Source organism: Aristolochia californica, unplaced genomic scaffold (genome assembly GCF_029961685.1).
Source record: "Aristolochia californica isolate CCGP_79_NKW_82.1479 unplaced genomic scaffold, dmAriCali1.0.hap1 SCAF_3, whole genome shotgun sequence".
In the NCBI taxonomy this organism is placed as follows: Eukaryota; Viridiplantae; Streptophyta; class Magnoliopsida; order Piperales; family Aristolochiaceae; genus Aristolochia; species Aristolochia californica.
In genome coordinates this window covers 13,262,816-13,289,357 of record NW_027181992.1, presented here as the reverse complement: position 1 = coordinate 13,289,357, position 26,542 = coordinate 13,262,816, and the positions used below count along the sequence as shown (strand labels likewise).

Sequence of the window (26,542 nt, the reverse complement as noted above, 5' to 3'; positions counted from 1 at the left end):
AGGAACTTCAAAAAATCCATTTTCCAATATCATATCGAACAAATAACACTTCTTTTCATTTGTATCCAACAAAGGAGTATGGCAGAAAAGGTTTGTGTCTACATCAGAAATTTCTTGAATAGCACCAATCTATCTATTTGCTTTACAACCATTCCCAACTTATACAATTTTTTGAATTTCAGCAGAAAAATGTTCAATACAAGCCACCATTGCTTCATCCATCTCCCCCATTACTCGAGCTCGATGTTTAAGCTTTCTCAACAAATTAGTTTATCGGCCTTGTCTATGGCTACTAGTCGAGTCAGCACCCTCACTTGATCCAAGCGTTTGTGTAGCCCATGAATCCATTACACCATCATATCATATTTGCACTTATCTTGCTCATTATGACTAACTTTTGTTGTTTCATTTGTTTCACTTTTAGTTCCTGCCATAGCAAAAAAATTTCTTCTTGTTAATTTTTCTCCAACTATGGTATAGAGGAGTTCATAGTTACAAAAACTTTTATTTCTAAAGTACTTGACATCTTTATTTTTCTACGCAAAAAAAGAAAGTATAAAAATAACACTTAACAAAAATATTATCCAAAGCCTATTATGCAATAAATCAAAATAGATAATGCATTACCTGAATAAACTCTTCCCAAACATGTGAAAGCCCTTCCATTCGTTTACTTTTATGGTCTTAGACCCAGTAGTTGATGATAGCAATGTTGTCATCCTTCTATATTGGTTTTTTCATGTTTTTCATTTTTTTTGTCGATTAATAACATTATCTTTCTTCTTTTCTTTTTCCATTTTATCTTTGAATTCTTGTAGCACTCTAGGTCATGTATCACTCCTTCATTGACAATTTCCTAATTTAGATCCTTTTATGGACCTCCTCTGACAAGATGATAAGAATAGTCATATCACCATGAAGAGTTAATGTTTCATGTGATCTCTGTTATCGCTTAGCACTTCCTTCAGATATCTAATGTTTCTTTTATTGTCAGTGTTATCAGTCATTTTATACATAAACATCAATCTTCTCATTGGTAAACTCTTGAAAGGATATTGAGGTTGTTGACGAGTCAGTATGGAAGTGTCTTACATGTCTCTCGTAGCAAGAAGTCTTACAGAGCCAAAATTATTATGGTGGAGTTTTGTAGGAGGCTCACATGAGGAGGTCTCACAGAAGAGTCTCAGTTAAAAGTGTTTTAGTTATGTTAGTCTTCTATCTATGTTCATTTATCCAATTGCTCTAGGACTTATCCTTTCGTGTTTAACTTTGGGTGTTACTGTGACAATGACAGTTTAATTTTAATTGGATTCTACTAGTTTCCTCTATTATAAATAGACGTTCATGTACTCAAATTACATGAAGTTAGTAAAGTATTTCTTGTTTCCAGAAATTCAACATAGTATTAGAGTGGGTTTTGTGAGTTGACTCGGTCAACCCTCAAAGATAATGTGATCTATTTTTTTATCAATCATCCTAGTAGTTTAGGTTCATATTGTTAGTATTTGTGGTTTGTGTTAAGACTTGGCTTTCCGCACCCTAATCGACTAGTCTTTTAAGGGATGTATTGGTTAGGTGCTTAAGCTAGGCACGCCACGTCCCGCGTTCGCATGCTTGGCACGGGGACTTTGCATTTGCATTTGGCGAGGTGGGTGTTAGTGTTAAGGCTTGTGTTATGCACCTAGCAAATACTACCCAAAAGACCGGCATGTTAGGAGTGGAAGGCATAGGTACTTAACCCAATACCATAACAGTACACCCCACCCTCCCGAGCTGACGACCACAATGGCATTAACACAGTGACGAGAGCCTTTGGGGAACGTCCGGGGATTGTGGTCGCCTGTGCAGGCGGGGAGTCGAACTCAAGATGTAGCGCCTGCTATGATACCAAAAGTTATGCACCTAGCCAATACTACCCAAAAGACCGGCCTGTTAGGAGCGGAAGGCATATGTATCTAACCCTGGACCATAACAACTTGGCTATCTTCACCTTCATCGACTAGTCTTTTCTAGTTGTATTGGTTAGATGCTTACATGGTATCAGATCAGGTTTGTCCCACGTCCCGCGTTCGAATCCCCGCGCGTTCGCATGTTTGGCGTGGGGACTTTGCATTTGCATTTGGCGAGGTGAGTGTTAGTGTTTGTAGTCTGTGTTAAGACTTGGCTTGCCACACCTTAATCAACTAGTCTTCGGGTTGCATTGGTTAGGTACTAACATGGTATCAGAGCAGGTTTGTCCCACGTCCCGCATTCGAATCCCCGCGCGTTCGCATATTTGGCTGGGGGACTTTGCATTTGCATTTGATAGGGTGGGTGTTAGTGTTTGTGGTCTGTGTTAAGACTTGGCTTTCTGCACCTTAATTGACTAGTCTTTTCGGGTTGTATTGGTTAGGTGCTTACACATATTATCTTTTTTCTTTCTTTCATGTCCCCCTACTTGATTTTTTATTGACATTCACACCTCCATATTGAACTTTTAATATTGAAAATTATATATTAAATGAAATAACTTCTAGTCTAATTTCCAACACAAAAATAATTTTGGCAATCAGAGTTTTATACAAAGAGAAATCGATATTTGAAGCAATAAAGGTCAGACTGCAAGAAAGTTACAATGTTCGAGCCATTTTATACCATCAATAAGGAGGCTTTATGTAAAGAATTGTATACTAAAATAAATATCTATAAGTCTATTTTCTTACCTATCCAACTAATTCTCAATCTGAGCTTTTTACTTGAAGATATCAAGCTCAGAAGTGTCATTGGTCATGCTGGCCAAAGGAGAAAGAGTACTTAGTATGACCAGAATAAAGAGTCCAAAATATATCAGATTATTTGTCCCAAAATAAGTATATTTAATGAAATTTTATATTTGGATGAAAGGTATCAAAGTCTAGTTTTATAAGGAAAAACTTTCATGTCAACTTGATTTATATTTAAGGAGATATTCACATTGGAGTCGGCAAGGGTCAAGCTACATAATAAATAAAATTCAAAGGTCATAAAAGAATCAAGAACTAAGCTTTTTATGTCAAATTTGGTATCAATTCAAAAATCCTTGAGTCTAGTTTATTGAGAAATAAATTTTTTATTATTCTAGGCTATATTTTTGGAGATATTGATATCATAAGTGCCAAAGGTATGTTCAAAAAACAAATCTCTCATTTTTTTTCCTATTTTATCTCCTATTATCTCTCCTTGCATTGGCATGAATTGAGTTTCCTTTTATCCTTGAATCCTAGTTTTTAGCCAATTGTTTCTTCTAATTAGAAAATTTTGATAAGAATTAATCACTCCATGATGTGCTCATTCAAGGTATGCAAACATTTCCTACTTCGATGTTCTTTTCAAGTTTTGCATTTTTGTTACTTGATTTTGTATCCTATGCATGGTCAACTCCAAAAATTGTAGTCACACAAAAAAAAGTTATATTTGGTCAAATTTATTAAGTTTTACCATGATAGTCGCCCCTATTTCTTTCAATAAGAAGGGTCATATTCTAGATTCATTTAGAAGTATGAGTGTTGCATAGTTGCCTCCTTCCAGTTAAAGTTGTTTTCCTCTGGTATTTCTTCAGTTTATCTTCTTGTGTTTTTATCACTTCAGAGCAATGCCTAAACCCACTACCTAAAAATTATAGGAGAGTGTCCAATATCCAACATGAGTCAAGTCTTTTATTCCACCCAAGAGGTGATTTGAGTTTGAACTACCTTTAAAAAGTGGGTAGTCTCTTTGTTGTGTCTGAAAGTATTTTTCACCTTTAAAATAGAGTGGAGTGTGTTTCAAACTCTGACCATTTTAACTGGTGTAGGGAGCTTTGTCATATGGCTAGGAATGATTTTATTCACCCATATTGTGTTTTGTCCAAGTTGGGTCTCTATGTCCCTTTTATCCCTAGCTTGAGAGGGAGAAGTAAAATAAGAAGTGCAAGAAAGAGGTATTTTGTTCCACATGTTTTGGTAATTTTTATGTGACCAAAATATTCGAGAAAGGAGGAGAACAAATGATGAAGATTTAACATCTATGAAAAAAATTATCTGATGAAGATTGTAGACCAAGATTGAAGACCAAGAAATTTTTTATTGCATTCTGAAGTTATAAACTCCTGCTAGAGGGGGAATGTTGAAGAGCAAGTATGGAAGAGTCTTGCATGTCTCTCATAGCAAGATGTCATATAAAGCGAAAATTATTATGGTGGAGTCTTATTGAGTCTCATAAGAGGAAGTCTCACAAAAGAGTCTCAGTTAAAGGTGGTTTAGTTATGTTAATCTTCTATTTATATTCAGTTATTCAATTATTCTAGGACTTGTCCTTTAGTGTTTAACTTTGGGTGTAACTGAGACAGGGGCAGTTTAATTGTAATTAGATTCTACTTGTTTCATCTTTTATAAATAGAGGCTCATGTACTCAAATTACAAGAAGTTAGTGAAGTATTTGTCTTTTCTAAAAATTCAATTGAGGTATTTGAAGAAGAGTCCAAGACAAGGCTTATTGTATAAGAACCATGAGCATTTTAAAGACTAAGGATTTGCAAATGCAGACTGGATAGGTTCTCTTGATGATAAAAAATCTACTTTTTGTTTTTGTACAATGGTTGGTGGCAATCTAGTGACCTGGTACAGTAAGGAACAGAGTGTTGTAGCTTGGTGTAGTACATATGGTAAATACAGGGTTATGACACAAGCAATTAATGAGATGTTATGGCTTCAATCCTTATAGAATTTGACTTTTCTGTGGAGACCCCAATGCAACTTCATTGTGACAATGAAAAAGGTATTCATATTGGTACACATCCAATGTTAAATAAAAAGATAAAACACATTGAAAAAATAAAATAGAGAAGGTCACTGAGTAAACCTAACTTGAAGAGGAAAATGAATGGAAAAAAATCTAGATCCTAGGAGATCCAAGATAATGTTGGTTTGAAGATGAGAAAGAGACATAAGCTTGGATGTGGGTTTTTGTTGCTCAATACATTGGAAATTGTGAAATGATTGATAAGCCTGGTAAAATGTTAAATGTGTTTCTGGTTTTATATTTTTTCTGCAATGGAAATGGATTACTAATTTATCATTTCAATCGATAGATGGACATGCATGTTAGCTTCTAACAAAGTTTCATATGCAATAGGAAATCATAAAGCCCAAAGAGAAGAAAATGTCACATAGAATTAAATATACGTTGATATTTAGAAGAAAAATATAAAAGCATGGACTACTATAAAAAATTTGAAAGCACAAGCAACTAAGCCACGACTTTTTATGTCTCGTAATCTATAAATCTCTATGGACCTATGATTCTTTTGATCAAAGAGGAAAAAACAAAGAATGTAGACCAAGTTAAACAAACAGAATATGATGAAATAATTGCATGAAAAGCCTTCAACTAAAAATTGAAAACATGTATGCTTTGATCCACAGTCTTCCACCTATGATTTCCCTTCGCTTACTAATTTACTGGCTCAAAGCCAACGGTTTACAGGAATCTAAAATCATGAATTGAGGTCGAGCTCCAACAAGTTGACACCATATATATATATGTAAAGAATCCTGTTGATAACTTTACTCTTTTATGCTACAGATTAACACCAAACTAATTTTATTGAGGTAAGCCTCTAATTGAGAGTAGAGACTCTAGTGCTAGAAAAAAAGATTTTGAGACATGTTCAAATGGGTGTGAGAGCAACAAACAGTAACTTAGCTCACTAGAAACTAGTAAAATCTCACAACATAGGAACCACCAGAAGAGACTCAAAAATGATATATCTGAAAGTCATTCGGACCCAACAGACCTTCCATACAGACAACATTTAAAAAATTCCCAACATCAATTTCATTTAAGGACTCTGGACACAATTTGACATTCGGGTGCATACGAGTGTTAAGGAGTATGGACCGTTAAGGGGCTTACAACCAAGCATTCTTGTTTCTTAAATTATTTCCAATACATCTTTCTTTGGGATAAAACAATTCCAGTTTGAGATAGTTACACCTAAATTCCAAGAAAATATTTCAAGGGTACAAGATCTTTAGTTTGAAAAAACTTGTAGAAGTTTCCCTTTAACTGGAGAATGCCCATTTAACCATTCCCAATGAGAATGATACCATCTACTTAAATAGCTAAAAGAATAACACCTTGTTAGTCTATCTAACAAACACAGAATGATCCATTTTTAGACAGCTTAAAACTAAACCCACAAACTACTTTACTTAATCTATCAAACCATGCTCAAGGAGATTGCTCGAGGCTACAGAGTGACTTCTTAAGTCTACTCCATTTCTCTCTATCAACCAAAAAATCAGGTGGTTGAAGCATGTAGGAGATCACCTTTAAGGAAGACATTTTTCACATCTATTGGATGAAGAGGCCAGTTAGAGTTGCCAGGAAGAGAAATCGGATGTGTTATAAGTTTGGAAATTAGAGAAAATGTTGCTTCATAATCAATACTATATGTCTGAGTAAATCCTTAACTAACCAATCTTCCCATCAATCGAACAACACACCCATCCAGATTGTGTTTAATAATAAACACCCATCAACAACCTACAAACTTTTCCCCAAGTGGTAATGAAATCAATTCCCATGTATGACTACTATATAAGGCAGCCATTTCCTCCTCATAGCAGTTTTCCATCTTGGAGGAGAGTTGGTGAGTGAAAAACAACAAAAATATATGAACATACAAAGACAAGTACAAGAAGATGCATTATTCCAAGCTAAACCAAAGCTCTCCACAACAAAGGAAAACCATGTTAATTTAAAGGTGGCACCAGAGGCAAAGAGGGACAAATCACCCATGTAAAACCATGCAATGGGTGATGTCCACCTCCACTCAAAAGACGACATCCCCATGCATCGTTCTAGAGAATTCTATCCCTTCAATCTCTCACATGTGGGTCCCACGACATCCAACTCAAGGATCTTCTACAAATCATAATCAAATCAATCAAGGAGATAAATTATCTCAAATTACTCAATCAAAGAAAGAAGATCAAGATCCAAAAATCAAAGGAAGAAGAAAGGAATGATTGAACTCTATTTTGAATTTATTTATGTAATTATGTAAAAACACCTAGATTACAACTTGTAAAAGGAAGTCCTTGTGATTTATTTCTCCTTTAATATTTTTGAAAAACCTATATAAATATTTTTAGGCCTTCTATAATTCATTCAATACACATAAAAAATTTGTCCCTTGCCATGGCTTTCTCTCTCTTTGGTTTTGGTCTTGAATGTCTTAATGCTCTCTCATTCCTGCACTCATTCATTCACTCATTCATGGTGGCTTGAATTTTCTTATGGTATCATAGAATGGGAGCTTAGAGACCAATTACTTGTTAGTTGGTCCAATGCTATAGTGGCCAAAGAAGTCCTTTGCCATGTGGTTGGACTCAAGACTGCAGGGGATGTAAGGTAAAATTGAGAAATGATTTTTTCAAATCACTCAAAGGAATGAGAGGTGCACCTCCATCAAACTTTAAAAATAATGAAGAAGACGGAGGATCAAACTTTGAATGACTATGTCACAAAATTCAAAGGAATATGTGACATTTCAGTAGCCATACAAAGTCCTATTTCAGAAGAGGACAAATCTTTTCGGCTTCTCCATGGGATAAATGTTTCATATGAATCCTTGGTTTCAACAATGCTTGCTTGACCTCCATTGACAAATCATGAAGAAATTCTATCAATACTCCAAAGTCATGACCTTCGGATAAATCAAATACTTTGAAGTACATTTTCAGCCATGATGGTGAATTTTTTTTTGCCAACAACTCATCAAAGACAATAAGCAACAATCAATATTCTACCCAAATTTTGGTAAGTCCCCTAAACATAACAACTCCGCCCAATTAAGAAATAATACTTTCGGTCAATTCTACAACAAGAAACATCAATCATCCACTACCTCATAAAATAGGATTTGGTGTCAAGTTTATCATAAACCCAATCACACTGCTAATACATGTTCTCATCAGTTCAATTAAAATTACCAAGCTGAAAATATTTCAAGTGCTTTAGCAACTCTATCCATCTCTGAACCAAAAGAGGACTCACAGTAGCTTCCTGATACTGATGCTACAACACATATACCAAACAATCCAGGTATTTTCTCAAACCTATCTCCTTATAAATGATAAAAAAGAGTAAGAGTGGGAGGTGGTAATGTTCTCTCTATTGAAGGAAAAGGACAAATTCAACTACCATCCTCTATTGGTTCCTTTTACCTTAAAAATTCTCTTTTAGTTCCACAAATAAAAAAATCTCATTTTAGTTTCAAAGTTTACAAAATATAAATTTTTTTTATGGAATTTCATCCAAATTATTTTCATGTGAAGAACACACATAATGGAATAATCCAGACCAGTGTTTAATTGTCTATATATGTTTCTTCAAGAAGAAAAAAGCTTTTAGAGTCACAAAAGAATCACAATTTATGTTGTGGCATAGAAGATATGGTCATTCATCTTCAACTATGATTTCATCCTTAGTTAGACAAAAACTAATCCCTAATTTTAGTTTTTTTTAGACAGTTCTGTTAGTTGTCTGATCGTAAAACAAACTAAATTGCCTTTTGATCGTATTGAACATAAAGCTACTAAGCCACTTGAAGTGGTTCATTATGATTTGTACTTTCATTTTTAAATTTGGATTCAAATATTATATTACTATTGTTGATGATTACAATAGATTTGTGTGGATGTATCCTCTAAAGGCTAAGATTTGGAACATTTGTTAAATTTTGAAATATGGTGGAAAATCAATTTTCTTACGGGATCAAGGGTATTTCATTCTGATGGAGGATGTGAGTATATAAACTCTCTTTTTAAAGTTTATTTCATTCAATATGGAATTCTTCATTATCTCTCTATTCCTTATACTTCAGAACAAAATGGAATAGCTAAAAGAAAACATAGACACATAGTTGATACCGGATTATCATTGTTATATGAAAGTAATGTTCCAACTAGTTTTGAGGTTGAAGCTTTTCAAATTGAATTATATTTGATTAATCAGATTCCTTGTTAGAAGATTGGCTTAAGCCCACACGTCCAAGGAAGAAAGCCCACATGTCCAAGAAGTGGCATCTTAGTAAATAAGAAGATTTCTCATAAAGACGGCATGAAGATGAAATTAGTTGACGAGATACATGTCTATATATGTCTTTTCTCTTGTAAAGATTGTAGCCCTAAGGGCATTGTAGTCATTGTAACACACTCTCTAAAATTATAAATAGAGGCCCTTGGTTAAGAGGTAGAGAATTAAGTCCTCTCCTCTCTTCTCAAAGTCATCCAAGTTCTCCTTTCCCTTCTTTTGGTAGTCGAGCTTTAAACTCTATCTCCTTTCTCTCTTCTTTCCTTCTTCTTCTTCTTCCTCTTCTTCTTCTCTCCCTCCTCGAGATCAATATGATGGAGTCATAAATTCTATATGGTATCTGAATGTAGAATCTAGGATTCCCACATTGAAGTGATGCTTATGTGCCTTTGAAGGTCACATGCAAGTTGCTCTTGAAGGAAGATATTCAACCATGAAAAGATAAGTGAGGTTAATTTTTTCCATAAACTCATGCTATGTACCAACCCTTTAATCTCTATATTACATCAAGAAACAAATGGCTTTCATATGAGAAGTTTTGAAAGATAATCCTTGGTTTTTAGAGAATATTATGACCTAGATCTTCTTGTACTCAAATATTACAAATTTGATCAAGATCAGTTGCCTACAAGTTTTGTGAAGATCTATTGATTATGAATTTTTTGTTTATATGATGGAAGAATGATATGAGACTTGTATGAGACTTAGCTTGATCTCTCATTATTCAAGACTAGTATTTTACTTGATATTTCTGATTAAATCAAGTTGCTTTATGGTTACAGTACTCGAATTCTCCAAACATGAAGTTGTTTTTGTGATTTGCCGAGTTCAAAGAGCAGTTTGTTTTGGAGATTTGTGAATTTTTGGAAGTTGCTAATTCCTTCTATAATACTTTAAGACTTATGAGGAATTTAATTTCCTAAAGGATTTCTGGAAATGAGTAAGGAAAAGGTGTCTCTTTAAGTGATAAGATGACACCTATTGTAAAGGATAGTTATGCCACGACTTTATTTTAGAATCAGCCATGAGTTCTTGAGTTTTTTTTTAGAAGATTATAAAGTTATTTGAATTGGAATTGAATGAATAGACAGTTTATTCACTTAAGGCACGTTTTTTGTTTCTTTGGAGCTGATTTAGTGGCTGATTTGGAGCATAAGGATTTATCTTTATTTGAAAGTTGTTCAAATTTGAATTATGGCTGTTTTTGTCAAGCATGAGCCTTCCAAGATTAAGATTTTCTGTTTGAATTCAAGTTCAGATTGTTTTTGAATTGATAAATTTCTTTTGTGAGGAAAGTTACCTCACTCGACTTACTTTTTTTTTTTTTTGGACAGCATATAATTGTTTTGAATTGCTTCTCAAGTTTGACAAATTGACCTTCCTTCAGTCCAAATAAATTATTCAATCTAGGGTTGTTGTAATTGTGCCAAACTTTAATTGGATTTTCAGTTTGATTCCTTATCATATCCTCTCCTTGTTTGTGCTTTGCTAAGCATATGTTTGATTAAAGATTGTTGAAGGAAATATAAGTAGTAAGAGTGACATACTCAAAATTATTACTATTGCCTTAAGAGGATTGTCCAATTATCTTAGTTGGTCTCAATCAGTTAAAGATTTTTTATTAATCAAGACCTTCTTGGTCACTTAATCAAGCATTATCCACCGATTGATGAAGAAGGTCAATCCTATTTAAAGTGGGTTGAGGATAACAATTAGTAGACTTATTAATAGTAATGAAGAACATGTAGACAATAAAGTAGTCCACTTAGAAATAGCTAAACGTATTTGAGACATTTGTACTTAGTTATATTCTAGTACAGAGACTTTACAAAAATTATTTGATGTATTGCAAAACATGTTCAATAGTAAGCAAAGAGACAATCTTCATGAATATTTGCCTCAGTTCGAGGTTTAATTCAAGATTGGAAGATCTCTCAACCATTCTCCATCGTTATCACAGTTCAAGAAAAGTAAATGGAAGCTTTAGCGCAGTTATTTGTTTGATTAATATCAAGCTATACATTGAAGTTGCGAAGACTCAACTTCTCAACTCCTCCACATTTCCATCTTTTGATGATATAAGTACCACAATGCTAAGAATTCCAAATACTTCTCCTACCTCAAATAATGATGCTTCATCCGCACCCTCCAACCAAGGCCATAGCAGAAATTATAGAGGAGGTTGGACAAGAGGTGGTAGAACCGGTTCTAGTTCCTCTCGCACAGAGCATCGAGTATGCACTTATTGTGGTGATCAAAACCACCTTGTGGAAACTTGTTGGAAGCTCCATGGCAAACCGAAATGGGCCACGACTACTCATGCCTCCATTACTAATGATAAACGGGAAGAAAAGATTGAACCATAAATCAAGAAGATAACTCTCACTCGTGAAGATTATGAAATGTTTTAGAAAATGAAGTCATTAATGGTGTCTTCCCTTACATCTTCTCCTATGGCTTCTACCACTATTTCTTAAGGTATGTTTTCTTCCACTTCCTCCTCTTCATATTGGATAATAGACTTCGGGACCTCAGAACATCTCTCAGGTAACAAACATGTGTTACATTCTCTATCTCCATGTATTCCCGATAAGTTTGTTACTATAGCTAATGGTTCCCAAACCAAAGTTCTTGACAAGGGATCATCTTCTATTATACTTGCTATCCCACTTCGAGATGTCCTATTTGTTCCTCAATTCCGTTTATACTTACTCTCCGTAATTCAACTGACAAAATATCTTAATTGCTCTGTCACCTTTTCACCCTCTTCTTGTGTATTTCAGGATCTAAAAATGATGTAGGTGATTTGTGGAGGCCATGAACAAGGGGGTTTGTATTACTTGGACTTGTGTCCTTTAGTGGTCATTTCATCCTCTCAATCTGAGGCACAATCATTGCACAACCGGCTTGGATAACCTTCTACATCTTCTCCGCGGTATTTACTTCCTTCTTTAAAATCTTTATCTACTTTAAATTGTAAAGTTTGGCAGTTAAGCAAACACAAAAGGAGTACATATTTTCCTCGCACTACTAATAAAAGTGGCAGTCCCTTTTCTTTAGTACACTCCAATGTATAGGGACCTTTGAGTGCCTGATGAGAATGCAAAATGTCATATTTTTCTCTCTTATTTCTTAGGCTTTTATATTTATTCGGTGCCTAAATATACTCATTATTATTATCTTTTGATTTAGGATGCCAATAGAGGTGTTAAGTGCAAAATGAATATTGCTTCATAATCAAGGCATAACTCTCTCATCAGATCTCTTATTTAGATGATTCAAGATGATATGCGTTGAATTTATGGGGGGGTTAGTGCCCCAACTGGATTTTTGAAGTTCAAGTTCTTGTCCAACATGAAGATCATGTCAGTCATGTACATGGAGATCATCTTCGCACATGGTGTTAGTGTTGACGCCTTCATGTATAGAAAAACAGTTTCCAGTGAGTAGTACCCACTTATTAGAAAATCATAAAAAACAAGAGAATCCCTAAACCTATATAGTACACTTATAATTACAACATAATCCTCAAACCCCAAATTAAGTAAAGCAATCATTAGTACTACACGAATAACTTATTTAATGTATAATTAAAATATATTAAAATATTTATTAATTTAATTAGATATGTTATTGTGAATTAATATGGTAATTACGTGAGCCAATGAAATACGCACATGATTAATTATAAGTAATAAATAAGTAACGTTACAAATAACAAAAATGAAAGTAATATGTTTAGCTATTAATTTATTAATAACATATGATATACTATAGCCTAAAAATGAATGATTTAAGAGGAAAAATTGATCTAGTCTTAACTTTAATACACTATATATTTGTACGTAATATTACCACTATTAAATCACTAATATAATACAATAAATAAAAAATAAATATAATGAGTAAATAAAAAATTATTTTATTAAAAACGTAATATGGCGTAGTATTAATTAATAATATATTTCCACAAAATTTAAATTAATAGATTGATCAAATGCATATTGTAACTATATTTTATTTACCAGACTTGAATATCTACTTTAATATACTAATAAAATTTAATAAATATAATATATAAATAAATATACAACTTTATTACTAATGTAATAAAGTTTTATTGTAATAACCAGTTCGTGATTAGTATTAAAATCTTCAAATTACAAGTTTAGTACATAAGAACAACACATGTTCAAAAACAATAAAAGATACAATCATGAGTTATCATTCCACTTGCAAGTCGCTATGTCATCTCGAAATTGTGCAGCTCTTTGTGGATTCTAATGCACGCTGCCTCCAAAAGCTTGTTACTTGGGTATCCTCTTCCACAAGACCATCGCTATCATCGCTATCTGTAATTGGACCTCATCACCTCCTCCACCGAACTCGTCATCCGAATCATCATCTTCCAAATCAAATATATCATTGTAATCCTCTCTACGTATATAATTGTGCTATATGCAACAAGCAATGACAAGTTTTGTCTGCATCTTAAAAGAAAATGGTGGAGTGCCTTTCAACATTTGAAATCGAGCTTTTAAAGCACCAAAAGTTCTCTCAATAGTATTCCGCAAAGATAAGTGTCTTCGATTGAATAATTCTTTTTCATTCCTAGGAATATTATCTCCAAATTCTTGCAAATGATACCAAGTTCCTCAATATGGAGCCAAAAATTCTGGTAGATTAGCGTAACCAGCATCGACTAGATAATATTTACCTACAATAAAAAAAATTTCTACATTAAATAAATAAAGATAAAATAGATAAAAAATTACTGCATAAAAATATATTATTTACATTCAGGTACAAATAGTCTATTTCGGTGAGTCAATGCGTCCTTCAGTACACGAGAATCAGCTGTTGATCCCTCCCATCCAGCTAGTACATAAGTGAATTACATGTCGAATGTACATGCTATCATCACATTTTGTGAGAGATAGCCCTTTCTGTTCCAGAACCTTGGTTGTTCTTCAAGCGGGATGTTCGCTTTTATATGTGTTCCATCAATAGCCCCAATACAATCCTAATTATATAATTTTAATTAGTATTAACTAAATTTGTATAGTAATCTAAATAGAGGGCAAGTGATGTTACCTTGAAGTATGGATAAAACGTTGAATTGTTTAAAATCCTCAAGTGTGTGCGTTCTGAAGGTTGTTTGATGTAATCAGAGTGAAGTATGAGGATAGCATCCAACACCTTGTTGAAATATTTACTTATGGACCAATTTGATCTGTCAAACATCTCTATTGTGACACTATAGGCTTGTTGTTGGCCAACAGTTAGGAGGAAATAGGCAAGTTATTCTTCCACTGAGATGGTCTTTGTCGATGATAAAATTTGTGAAATAAAATTTGATTCATCCTGTAAACTTTTCAAAATTTAATAGGAGATTTGTCTAAGGCCTTTTGCAAATACAACGGACCATTCATCCCACAAGAATGTGGTACACCTCTATTGACATGGCATAGATAGTATCTTGCTATGACAACAATAATGCATGCCAATCCAACCATAATTACATCCATCTCTTCTTCTGTCATCATATCCGTGAGAATCTAAAAATTTAATCTTCTAAACAGTCATAAACAAAAATAATGGTTAATCTTCAATCATAACCTATTCATCCAAACCCAACAATCATCTAAAAAAAGATATTGTACTTAAAACGCATTATAATTAGTTGTTTGCACAATAATTAAGCCACCAGACCCACTCTGTCACTGTCATTTTTACAAACAAGGCCTTCTTACTTGGTGTATCCAACCATCTAGCAACGTTATAATTCACATCCATACTCATCCACGATATTATCCACATCATATATTAAGACAACAAGCATATAAAATAGAAACCTTAACCATACTGATAATTCTAACAACGTTATAATTCAAACATCGTCTTTAATACATGACAATCTTCTAAAAAAAGATATTGTACTTAAAACGCATTACAATTAGTTGTTTGCACAATAATTAAGCCACCAGACCCGCTCTGCAACTGTCATTTTTACAAACAAGGCCTTCTTACTTGGTGTATCCAACCATCTAGGAGCGCCATACTTTAGTGCATTTGACAAGTCCGGAATTTGCATGAGGGCATTGATCCAAGGTTCTTTGACATCGCATTCTTTATACTTCATAATACATTTCATTGCTTCAACGATTTGGCTAACTGCATCAATTAATTGTCTATTGTCATCAGTGGGCAATTCGCTTCTTTTTCTACGACGATGTGAAGATGACCCTTGATGTAGAATTTTAGTTACATCGGCTTTAATACCCCGCAAGCGTACGAATCGTTCATGTAATCTAGCAGTAAGCGAGGGTCATATCCACAGGGAGGATTGAATTTTGTGTATTCTTCAGTCAACTAACCTAACCAAATATGATGAATTAATCTGAACTAAACACTAAATATATCCTAAATTATCAAGCAATAATTTAATTAACTACTTCCTAAATTGTCAAGCAATAATTTAATTAACTACTTGCACAACAGGAAACGTCAACTCTGGATTTTATCGTGATTCGTGCCTCTCTCGAGTGCCACGTAACCACGAATCCGGATTCTCAATCCTTGCGTCTAGCCCCTCTCGGGCGCCTAGAGTTAATGACAAAGATCGGATTACAATAGAATGCAGAGAATCAATTTCCTATTGTGATGATGCTAAAATTATCAACTTTGGATTTTACCGTGTTTCGTGCCTCTCTCGAGCTCCACGTAACCACGAATCCGGATTCTCAATCCTTGCGTCTAGCCCCTCTCGGACGCCTAGAGTTAAAGATAGAAATCAGATTAAAATACCAAAATCCAACCTCAATTATAATCTTACCCTAATTAGCTAATTTAATCAAATATCAAGAAAACAAATCTTAAATAAACCTTAATTATCAAATCAGATTCAATTAACATTCAAAACCTAAGTTCAAACTATATGAAAAATTAAATTCAATAATGATGAATTACTCCCCTTCTTCCTCCTCTCGCTCGGGCAGCAACTCGTTCTCACGGGTGCTGCAATTTCCGGAAATTAGTGGTGTCGGGTAGCAATAGTGAGTGGCCGGAGGTAGAGACGGCGCCGGCGATGACGGTTAGAAGCCGACGGACGGAGGTAACGTCCGACGAAGAGTGAAACAGAGCTGACGTTCTCTAACCGGCTCTCTCGAGTCTCGGTTGGAGTCGGAATGGCTCCGGGACTGGTCGGAATATGTAAACGACGCCGGAGGATGGTCGGAAAGCGGAGTTGGCACCGGAGAAGCCCTCTCGGATCACTTCTCGGCCTGGCGAGCGACGACTGTCGAACTCACCTCGACGGAGACTCTTTGGAGCTCTCCTCGGGTTTGTTCTCGGTTGCTGGACGGCAGTGGATGGCGGTGGACGACGGTGGCGCGGCGGAGGGTATTGGCCCGACGAACGACGGTGGGGAACTCCTCTCGGGTCCTCCCCTGTTTTCGGTCAAAAAACCTATGTTTTTGGTCTCCGTTTTTCCTTCTCTTCACGCTGCCTCCTCCCTTCGTTCGACGTTTCCCTCCTTTAAATATGATTTTTCTTATTTTAAAACAATTTGCCCTAGAAATTACCTCCATTTCACTAAGGGCATTTTGGTAAATATCTTCTTCTCCACCCAAATTCTCCTGAAATTCCATAATTGAATCTATAAAAAGCATTTTAGGAAAAAATAAGACTAAAAAATAATGAAATATAATTCAGGAGAGAGAAATATGCAATATCGACAGTGATTAATGCCAAATTCAATAAATGCTCATTTCATTTGAAAACCGATAAGTAACCACCTATAACACAATTATAAAGGTTATTCTATTATAATTTACCTAGTTCGCATGTCAGAATATGGCATCTATCACACCCCCAAACCTAAATCTTTGCTAGTCCCTAGCAAAACAACAATCGAACCAAAATTAAGCCTAGGAAAACAAAATGCCACTTTCGTAGGGAGCACGATTGCATTTAGCACATGCAACAAGCCGTTAAACCCCTACTCTGCAGTAGTGGACGAGTTATGTCTCGTGAGGGTTTGCATGGAATTTACCCACAAAATTCATCTAAATCAATAATATAAAAAGAAAAACTGAAGAACATTTACTCCTCATTAGCATATGACTAACACTTAGTATCATAAAATATCTGAAAATCATATGAGATCTTGCGAAATTTGAAAACCTGTGTAAAATATAGCCTATTATCAATCCAAATACACTCATTGTTACTCCACTTGAACCAATGTGACCCATAAGCTATTACTTCAACAGAACAAAGAGTGTTAATAACAATAAAATCCTGGTCACATCACAATTAAGAGAAAATAGTAGAGTAAGCCTGTTGTCTAACAATCTCACAGAAGAAATATACCAATTTCAATCTTGACTTGCAACTTCTTTCAAATTACAATTCATCATCAAAGTTAAGGAAACTCATTGCTTCCAGATTTAAAACCATTTTAAGCTATTACCAGCGCACTTTTGCTATTACCAGCGTAATTTTTTTTGTTTCACTAAATACTTTTGGTATTACCACCATTTTGTATTCGTCTTCACTGCACATGCACTTATTTTTAAGTAACCGACTGTTCCGGTGCATGTCCCTGGGTTTACCCAGGCTGTTTCTGAAGTTATCTGTCTTTTGCAAGCAAGAGCATTTCCATTTGCATTCATACATTACAACAAGGAATTTCACTGAGGTATAAAAAAGGATTGAGTTCAAACAGGCATACAAGACTATTCAGACTAACAAAGATCAACACTAGATTTACATGTTCTCTTTTGCAACTAAGTTCTAAGTCTAATGCAATAGTAAGTTATCCCACTGAATTCTCATGAATCACAACAAATGATATCAGATTTCTAATAGGCATATTCTACACAAATTTACGAAAATTTTTGAAAAACATTTGAGCAACTTATTTTAACTCTACTAATGCTAACCACATACTAAGAGGAGTAATTTGAAAACCATGAACAAAAATCGAACGAAAATTATTGCTAAGACATAAAAGAGTCGTTCCCTTCCCCCCCCCCCCCCCCACCACCACCAAACCTAAACCTGACATTGTCCTCAATGGGGAAAAGTTAAAACACTATAACGACTACAAAAAAAAAATAAAGACCCCCAGGAATGATACATAGTCTCCCTCGAAGAAGGTTTACTCGTATCAGCCGTACCCGTAGGTAATCATCCGTAGATGAAACCGCTATCCCACATCACACTTTGAAGAAATCTCCGTGTGACTGGCCACTGAAGGCAGCAGGAATCACGCGCTGAACACAAGTCCTTAAGTTACTCACCATAAGGTTTTCATTCAATACTTCAAGATCGAACTGGTCAATCCCAGAATGGTTTTTTTGAGTACAGACCTCTCAAACTAGGGACCAAAAGTCTGGTCATCGACTACTGGAACCATTTATGCTCTCAGCCGGCAAGAGAGTATGAATAAACCAAAAACAAAATAAAAATAAAACTGTAATGTACAAAGGGATAGAAACGTGGGGATTGCCCACAATGTGCTAAGTTTATAGTCGTAAGCAAGACTCTGACGCATTCAAGATGAAATGACAGGTTCCTCCAAGAAAATCACCATCACTTCCTCCGGTGTGGGGATATTCTCAAGATACGGTTTGAGCCTCTGACCGTTAACTTTGAAGCTCAACCCATCTCCGTGATTGCGGATCTCAATAGCGTCATGAGGAAACACCTGTGTAACTTCAAATGGACCGGACCACCTGGATCTTAGCTTCCCTGGAAACAAATGCAATCGTGAGTTATAAAGTAAAACATTCTGCCCTACCGTAAAAGACTTGCGAAAAATAGATTTATCATGTAAAAGCTTTGTTCGCTCCTTATACAGTTTGGCATTCTCATAAGCATCATGACGTATCTCCTCCAACTCATTCAATTGCAACTTTCTCTCCTCACCCGCTTGAGTTAAATCAAAATTTAAAGCCTTAATGGCCCAATAAGCTCTATGCTCAAGCTCAACAGGTAGATGACATGCTTTGCCAAACACTAGGCGAAATGGAGACATCCCAATAGGAGTCTTATAAGCGGTTCGATAGGCCCATAAAGCATCGTCCAATCGAGTGGACCAATCTTTCCTATCAAAGCGAACTGACTTCTCCAAAATCCGTTTGATCTCCCTATTAGAGATTTCCACTTGACCACAAGTTTGCAGGTGGTATGGAGTGGACACCCGATGAGTGATGGAATATTTCTTCAATAAGGTCTCAAATGCTCTGTTACAAAAATGAGATCCCCCATCACTGATGATCGCTCTCGGGGTACCAAATCGATTAAAGATATTTTCTTTTAAAAACTTTACCACCACTTTGTGATCATTTGTCTTACATGATATAGCTTCAATCCATTTGGAGACATATTCAACAGCAACAAGGATGTATTGATAGCCGAACGAGATAGGAAAAGGACCCATGAAGTCAATACCCCACACATCAAACAATTCAACAATAAGAATGGGGTTAAGAGGCATCATGTTCTTCCTAGACAAACAACCAGTTCGTTGGCATTTATCACACACCTGACAAAACTCATGGGCATCTCTAAATAATGAAGGCCAATAGAAACCACATTGCAAGACTTTTGCCACTGTCTTTCTAGCACCAAAATGTCCACCACATGCGTGGGAATGACAAAATTCAAGAATGTTGGCAAAGTCTTGCTCATGTACACAACGCCTAATGACTTGGTCAGAACACACCTTGAACAAATAAGGGTCATCCCAAAAAAAATGTTTGACTTGGGAAAAGAATTTCAACCTATCTTGTTTACTCCAATAATCAGGAATCTTATGAGTTACAAGATAGTTGACTATGTCAGCAAACCAAGGCAACTGGGATACTTGGAGAAGTTGTTCATCAGGGAAGGAATCATTTAAAGGAAGGAATCCTTCCTGAGGTACTACACAGATCCTAGATAGATGATCAACAACAACATTCTCACAACCCTTCTTATCTCGAATCTCAAGGTCAAATTATTGCAATTGCAAGATCCATCTAATCAAGCGAGGTTTAGTGTCCTTGATGGATAATAAGTACTTCAAAGCAGAATGATCAGTGAACACTATAACCTTTGACCCTAACAGATATGATCTGAATTTGTTCAAGGCAAACACAACAGCTAGCAACTCCTTCTCAGTGGTAGTGTAATTCAATTGAGCATCATGAAGAGTTCGGCTAGCATATTGAATGACACAGGGCATTTTATCCGTCTTTTGCCCCAAAACAGCCCCCAATGCATAGTCAGAGGCATCACACATCAACTCAAAAGGCAAAGACCAAATAGGGGGTTGGACAATGGGTGCAGTGGACAAACATTTCTTCAGTGTTTCAAAAGCATAAATACAGGCATCATCAAAGGCGAAAGCAACATCTTGAGCAAGTAAATTCGTCAAAGGACGATAAATTTTGCTAAAGTCTTTAATGAAACGCCTATAGAACCCAGCATGGCCAAGGAAAGAATGCACCCCCTTCACAGAAGTAGGTGGTGGCAGATTGGCAATTAGGTCAACCTTGGCTTTGTCCACTTCTACACCCCGCTCAGACACTACATGTCCTAAAACAATTCCTTCTTTCACCATGAAGTGGCATTTTTCCCAATTCAAGACAAAATTGGACTTAATGCAACGGGACAATACGAGTGAAAGATTGTGCAGACATGTATCAAAACTAGAGCCAAACACAGAAAAGTCATCCATAAAGACCTCTAAAAATTCACCAATCATGTCAGAAAAGATACTCATCATGCACCGTTGGAAAGTGGCTGGCGCATTGCATAAACCAAAAGGCATGCGTCTGTAAGCATAGGTGCCAAACGGACATGTGAATGTGGTCTTTTCCTGGTCTTCTGGAGCAATGGGAATTTGATTGTAGCCGGAGTATCCATCTAAGAAGCAATAAAAATTGTGGCCGGCCAATCGTTCTAGTACCTGATCAATGAAAGGTAGTGGGAAGTGATCCTTCCTAGTGGCGGAATTAAGTTTTATATAGTCAATGCAGACACGCCACTTGGTGGTAGTTCTTGTGGGAATCAATTCACCACTCTCATTTTTCATTATCGTTATCCCCCCTTTCTTAGGGACAACTTGAATTGGACTCACCCAGGTGCTATCAGAAATAGGGTAAATGATTCCTGTCACAAGCAACCTGATGACTTCTTCTCTCACAACCTCCAGCATATGGGGATTTAACCTACGTTGCATCTCACGTGAGGCTTTAGTCCCCTCCTCCAAATGAATACAATGCATGCATATGGAGGGGCTAATCCCTTTTAAGGCATCAAGAGTCCACCCCAATGCCTCTCTGTGTGCTTGTAAAACATCAGTCAATTGTTCCTCCTGCTCAGTACTCAAATAAGAGGAAATAATGACTGGTAATGAGTTCATGGGTCCCAAGAACGCATACTTCAATGTGGGAGGAAGTGGCTTAAGGTCTAGCTTGGAAGTTTCAAGAGGTTTGTCCAAGTCAAGAGGAAGATCCTGTGGATGTTCAGTTGTGATAACCTCATAAGCTTCCTCCAACAGAGGTACAGAATTGAGTAAAGAATTAACCTCTCGGAAATATGTTTCCTCATCAAAATAGTCCATGTCTAAAGATGTTATGCAAGACTCAAAAGATTCAAGAGTGGATTCGTTATCAAGCATAACAGTTTCTATATTAAATGCAGGACTCAGATCATCAGACTCAAGTGGGTGGTGTCCGGCATTAAATACATTCAATGAGATCTTAAAATTTCCAAAAGACAACTCCAACTCACCACTTTTACAATGAATGATAGCATTAGATGTGGCTAAGAAGGGACGTCCTAGGATGACAGGAATTTGGTTGGTCACATCGACTACTGGTTCTGTATCAAGAACATTGAAATCAACCGAGAACAGAAATTTGTCCACTTTTATCAAAACATCTTCAACTATTCCTCGTGGTATCTTGACAGAACGGTCAGCTAGTCGAAGTGTGATGGGAGTAGGCTTCAATTCCCCCAAACCTAATTTATGGTACACAAAGAAAGAAAGCAAATTCACACTTGCCCCTAAGTCAAGAAGAGCTCTCTGGATGGTATGTTCACCAATGACACATGAAATTGTGGGACATCCAGGATCTTTAACTTTAGGAGGAGTGTTATGCTTCAGAATTGAGCTTACATTCTCAGTAAGAAAGACCTTTTTGTTAACATGTTGTTTTCTCTTCTGTGTACAAAGGTCTTTCAAAACATCGTGCATAGGCAGGCACTTGCCTAATAGCATCAAGAAGTGGAATGTTAATGTGAACCTTACTAAACAGTTCCAACGTTTCATGCATGCTATCTCCTTTCCTAGGTGGGCCCGATAACCTCTGCGGATAAGGAGCTAATGGGACTTGGGTAGGGATCTGCTTGGCTGTTGGTGGAGAACTTGGAGGTTCTTCACTCAATGATGTGTCCCCATTGTCATCCTTTGACTCCTTAGACTTAGTGGTCCCTACCCCATTGTTCAACTCACGACCACTCCTAAGGGTGGTTATGGCTTTGGCTTGCTCATGGTGGGGTTTGGAACTCAACTCACTCTCATGTGTGCTTTTGGGGTTAGGAATGGTTTGACTCGGGAGTCTATTTTGTGCTTGTTCACTCATTTGGCTGGCCAACTGACTCACTTGCATTTCAAGTTTAGCAATGGAGGACTGTGTATTCTGCATGAATAATTGAAGTGTATCCTCAAGTGAAGGTTTTTGTGGAATCAATGGTTGTTGAGTGAAGTGTGGGCGCGGAGCTTGGGGTTGAGTAAACCCTGGAGGACCCCCAACCTGTGGGCCCTTAGACCATGAGAAATTTGGGTGCCTAGCCCAACCCAGATTATATGTTTCTGAAAAAGGATCGTTCCGGTTCGGTCTATGAAAATTTTGGACTGCATTCAAGTCCTCAATGAGCTCTGGGTAGGATGAACTAGATGGACACATTTGTGTGGGATGAGATGAACCAGAGCATATGGCACAGACAGTAGATGGGTTAGGAGAAGGTGAACTCTTGGACACCATAAGGGCATCAATTTTTCTAGTCAACCCTTCAATCTTGGCCATGAGCATGGGTGTTTCACTAACCTCATAAAGACCCCCTCTTTTGGATTCGTGGGATCTCCTATCAACATTAAATGATGAACCCCATTGCTGAGATTGATCACTCAACGTTTCATAGAAGTCCCACGCCTCACTAGCACTCTTACCCATCAAACTCCCACTACTCGTTGCATCTACCATGGATCTAACCTGAGGTGTAAGACCTTGATAAAAGTATTGCACTAAATGCCATTTCTCAAACCCATGATGCGGACACCTACGGATCAAATCCTTCCATTTCTCCCAAGCCTCATAAAAGTGTTCACCCTCCTGCTGCATAAAGTTGGAGATTTCTCTCCTGAGGGCTGTAGTTCTCTGAATGGGAAAGTACTTGGACAAAAATTTCGTGACTAATGTGTCCGATGAAGTAATGCTGCCCACCTCTAAGGAATTAAGCCAAGACTTGGCCTTATCCTTAAGTGAAAATGGAAAAAGTCTTAACCGGATAGAGTCATCTGAGAAATTCTGGAATTGAAAAGTTGCACAAATATCTAAGAATTCCTTGATGTGGTAATATGGGTCCTCCTCCAACCCATAGAATGTAGGGAGCAGTTGGATCAGACCCAGTTTCAACTCATAACTGGCGGCAGTAGTGGGTGGCAATATAATGCAAGAAGGTGATGTGAAGTGGGATGGGATAGAATAATCCCTCAGGGCTCTACAGTCACCTGCTGCAGGTAACTGTAATGGTTCGCCCTGATTGGCCATGGTAGCTCCTAACTTGACTTCGGGTGTTTTCCTACAAATATGTTCTACCTCTTCAACAAAGGGAGCTAATGGTCCACCTAGGGAGCGGCGCCCGTGCATAAAAACACAAAAAGAAACAAAATGAACTATCAAATTAAGCTAACAAACTCGCTACTAAAAATATGAACTAACTAGAAGAAATAAAAAAATTCCAAAAAAAAATATAAAAAAATACCAAACTAAAATTATGAAAATAAATAAAAATAATATAAAAAAATAAAAATAAAAATAAATAAAAATAAAAATAAAAATAAAAAAATAAAAAAATAAAAAAATCTAACCTAAGACTATGGAGAACAAAGAAATACGCTTAATACGTGCCTCCCCGACAACGGCGCCAAAAACTTGATGTAGAATTTTAGTTACATCGGCTTTAATACCTTGCAAGCGTACGAATCGTTCATGTAATCTAGCAGTAAGCGAGGGTCATATCCACAGGGAGGATTGAATTTTGTGTATTCTTCAGTCAACTAGCCTAACCAAATATGATGAATTAATCTGAACTAAACACTAATTATATCCTAAATTATCAAGCAATAATTTAATTAACTACTTCCTAAATTGTCAAGCAATAATTTAATTAACTACTTGCACAACAGGAAACGTCAACTCTGGATTTTACCGTGATTCGTGCCTCTCTCGAGTGCCACGTAACCACGAATCCTGATTCTCAATCCTTGCGTCTAGCCCCTCTCGGGCGCCTAGAGTTAATGACAAAGATCGGATTACAATAGAATGCAGAGAATCAATTTCCTATTGTGATGATGCTAAAATTATCAACTTTGGATTTTATCGTGATTCGTGCCTCTCGAGCGCCACGTAACCACGAATCCGGATTCTCAATCCTTGCGTCTAGCCCCTCTCGGACGCCTAGAGTTAAAGACAGAAATCAGATTAAAATACCAAAATCCAACCTCAATTATAATCTTACCCTAATTAGCTAATTTAATCAAATATCAAGAAAACAAATCTTAAATAAACCTTAATTATCAAATCAGATTCAATTAAGATTCAAAACCTAAGTTCAAACTATATGAAAAATTAAATTCAATAATGATGAATTACTCCCCTTCTTCCTCCTCTCGCTCGGGCAGCAACTCGTTCTCACAGGTGCTGCAATTTCCGGAAATTGGTGGTGTCGGGTAGCAATAGTGAGTGGCTGGAGGTAGAGACGGCGTCGGCGACGACGGTTAGAAGCCGACGGACGGAGGTAACGTCCGGCGAAGAGTGAAACAGAGCTGACGTTCTCTAACCGGCTCTCTCGAGTCTCGGTTGGAGTCGGAATGGCTCCGGGACTGGTCGGAATATGTAAACGACGCCGGAGGATGGTCGGAAAGCGGAGTTGGCACCGGCGAAGCCCTCTCGGATCACTTCTCGGCCTGGCGAGCGACGACTGTCGAACTCACCTCGACGGAGACTCTCTCGAGCTCTCCTCGGGTTTGTTCTCGGTTGCTGGACGACGGTGGACGACGGTGGCGCGGCGGAGGGTATTGGCCCGGCGAACGACGGTAGGGAACTCCTCTCGGGTCCTCCCCTGTTTCCGGTCAAAAAACCTTTGTTTTTGGTCTCCGTTTTTCCTTCTCTTCACGCTGCCTCCTCCCTTCGTTCGATGCTTCCCTCCTTTAAATATGATTTTTCTTATTTTAAAACAATTTTCCCTAGAAATTATCTCCATTTCACTAAGGGCATTTTGGTAAATATCTTCTTCTCCACCCAAATTCTCCTGAAATTCCATAATTGAATCTATAAAAAGTATTTCAGGAAAAAATAAGACTAAAAAATAATGAAATATAATTCAGGAGAGAGAAATATGCAATATCGACAGTGATTAATGCCAAATTCAATAAATGCTCATTTCAGTTGAAAACCGATAAGTAACCACCTATAACACAATTATAAAGGTTATTCTATTATAATTAACCTAGTTCTCATGTCAGAATATGGCATCTATCAACCCTTTACTTCCATGAGATTGATCCGATGTCAAATCATTTCCGCTAATGAATTGCAGTGGAGTTCCCATAACTACGTCAACATTGTCGGGATCGTCCATCGGGATAGGAGCCAACTCATCATGGATGATTTCATCACCAAAATCTATAGGAGTTGTACTACCACTCCCTACAGCTATTGTGTCTCCGACTACCATAGCCAATTTGTCGTAAAGGAGGCAACTTTGTTGTCTATACTTCTCAGCATCTTTATACTCCTACAAGAATAAAACATCATTTATAATGGAATAGAGTTCTTAGTAATGTGAAACAATACAAACTGTTTTACAATATATCATGATTTACTGACCTTAATGTAGTCTTGCCATACAGAATGATATGCAGTAACTCGCCGTGTAGTTGCATCCCAACCGAACCCACTAGTGTTGGGACAGCTTGTTACTGTTTCTTCCATGATCTTGTTCGATTATTAAGCTGCTCAACAATTTTTTTATTGACTGCATCTTCATTGAACTTATTGACACATTCCATATATACCTCGTGCTTCCAAATCCCATTGGGCAACTTGTTCCCCATATATACCTGCTCGACTAAAAGATCGAGCATTTTGTTGTCTTCTTCAAAGCT

The 26,542-nt window shown here is 36.7% G+C and overlaps 1 non-coding gene and 1 pseudogene across 1 annotated transcript; one reads left to right on the top strand and one right to left on the bottom strand.

Moving 5' to 3' along the window:
* Positions 1-19,060: 19,060 nt before the first annotated feature.
* Positions 19,061-22,427, bottom strand: LOC137959371 (uncharacterized; annotated as a pseudogene).
* Positions 22,428-23,415: 988 nt separating this feature from the next.
* Positions 23,416-23,522, top strand: LOC137960685 (small nucleolar RNA R71). Its single transcript, XR_011114235.1, has one exon. It is a non-coding gene; the product is annotated as a small nucleolar RNA R71 (small nucleolar RNA).
* Positions 23,523-26,542: the final 3,020 nt, after the last annotated feature.